Raw genomic sequence first — 2,422 nt, 5'->3', positions numbered from 1 at the left:
AACATGTACGTATTGCCTTCTCAATTTCTCTTTTACTGTTATTCAGTTTTTATTTGGAGTTACTGTTCAGTAAATTATTTTAAAACGCTGTTTGACAAAGAGCATATATCTAAGATATACTTTCATGTTTTGTCCCATGGGTATCTTCCAACTCTAGCTTCACCAGTGTTCCCTCAATTTATTCTTCCGTTTCCTATCCTTTTTTTTTACACCAGCCTATTGGTTTAAGTTTTCCTAAAAATCTTATTTAAATAGTTATGTAATCAGTACAATGTTTTACGTTTGCTTCTTACCAAAGGAATGCTGGGGCTAAGGCAAGGGGCAGCCCTATAAACATATAATGTGCTAAATTAGGCAAGTATTCCAGGCAGGCCTCCAAAGGTGTCCCTTCTTCTCAAATTATTGAAGCAAAGGGTGTACAGTACCACCCTATGCACAAATGTGTGTGTGTCCCTCTTATTTTTCCCAACTCACATTCTTTTTTGCCTAATTCACATTCTTCTCTTGCCCATCCTCACCCCACCCTAGCACTTATTCCTAACTCTGCTCATTGCTATCCATATAATCACCTCTCCACCAGCTCACTTCCACCCAGGAGCTGAAGATTTTCTCTTCTCCCCATGAAAGCTACGGGCAAGAGTGTGGAAGTACAAAGAAGTAGGTAACATTTCTTAAGGAGCCTCTAGGTTCTTTTTCTCTTCTCTCTGCTCACAAAAGACAGGAGCCTGGGGACAAAGCCAGCTGCTGAATCAATAGGCATATACTATTTAGCTTTGATCTTCATGTGTCACCTTCTTCCAAAATATGCCAGGAGCCAAGCCCTGAAGAAGAGGCTGACAAAGAAAGAGGAGTCAACTAACCCCTGGTGGCATTCATGTGGTGCTACAAGCTCATTAGTAGTCCTGTACCCCTTGCTAGGCCTGAGACTATGTAACCAACTTCCCTCTGACCACCACTCTGGAAACAGCACAATACAGAATGGTCCAAAAGTGAAGCATTTGCTCTAGCAGTGTAAGTTGAATAAAGTACTCTTCTTTTCCTGTCCGCTACTCTGGGTAGTGTTGCTATGCACGGCTCATCCATTGTCTCATTTCACCAGAGGTGAATCCAGTTCAGTGATGGGTGGAATTGATACCAATGGTTTCTTAAGCACTTTGTGATCATTTTCGATTAAAGGGCCTAGGTTTATGTCACTCATCATGGAAAATGTCTGTGAACTTTCTTTATTCTTGTTGACAAATGATTCTTCTCAGTGTATCATGCAGTGTAGCCTGCTTCACTGAGAACTATGTCACACACAGTACTATAGACATGCCTTATTTTATTTAAAACATTCTAAATAAATCTCAGCTCACCATACTGAATTGCATTACCCCGTCACTTAAACAACTGAACAGTATTTAGCACTGTTAACCATTGTCATCACTGATGTATGTTTAGTGGGTGTATTGTATACAGTATTGACAGTGTGGCTCTGAAAATACCAACCCAGTAAAAAAAGAAAAGCAAAACAACTTTGAACACCAACTTACTTGTATCTTTTCAGACTAAGGTTTTATTTTTGATATTACAAACCATTTTTCTTTATTCACAAACCACGGTAGTGATATAAACACTAATTTCTAAAGACAGATATACACATTTCTGGGTTTGCAAATCTTTTAACGGTTTAGAAGTCACTATATTCCACACATGGTATTAATCATTTTGTTATAATTCATATTATTAAGTTATTTATAGAAGTGAACACATTCCCAATATATATTGTAAAAAAATTCCAAACCCTTTTCTTACATAATTATTTCAGACATACATTTTAAAATGACTGACTGGAGTGTTGTAGGAGGTTACAAAAAATCCCTTTCAATCTGGGCTGGCACCCTCGTTCTTTCAAGTATTTTTTCTTTTGAATAGACAAACTCTGCACTATCATTGGGAAGGTAGAGAGTGTAAAGCCATCTAATGGAAATTAAAATTGCAAATAAATTCTGTTGGTTCCCATGTTAGTCATTTTATGTGTGTGATTTAGAAAAAGATGCATCTCCCATACTTTAGAATTGAAAGCATAATATTTGGTAAATGCTTTTCAAAAGTTTTGCCTCAATGTTTGAGTACATTTATTTTAAAAAATTAGGGCGCTTGTCTTTTATACATTAAATGTAGGGATTGAACTCATAACGAATTATGGCTCATTCCATCACTAGTGGAAATAAATGTTTTTTGTTTTTTTTTGGTTTTTTTACTGTTTTAATATAGTTTCTCTCTCTTTTCTGTTTTGATTTTAAAGATTTTTTTTTATTCTTAGATATAAATGCTACAGAAACTTTGTTTTCAAATCTTGTGAAACTTTATTGATGGTTATTGTTCAACTGATCATACTGCATGCACATACGATGACAAAGAGAAAGCCTGATCACAAACA

This window comes from Emydura macquarii, unplaced genomic scaffold, assembly GCF_026122565.2.
Source record: "Emydura macquarii macquarii isolate MOO-44397 ecotype Brisbane River unplaced genomic scaffold, CSIRO-AGI_Emac_v2 contig_1348, whole genome shotgun sequence".
Classification (NCBI taxonomy): domain Eukaryota; kingdom Metazoa; phylum Chordata; order Testudines; family Chelidae; genus Emydura; species Emydura macquarii.
The sequence above is the reverse complement of the archived record's forward strand: the minus strand, read 5'-3'. Positions refer to the sequence as shown.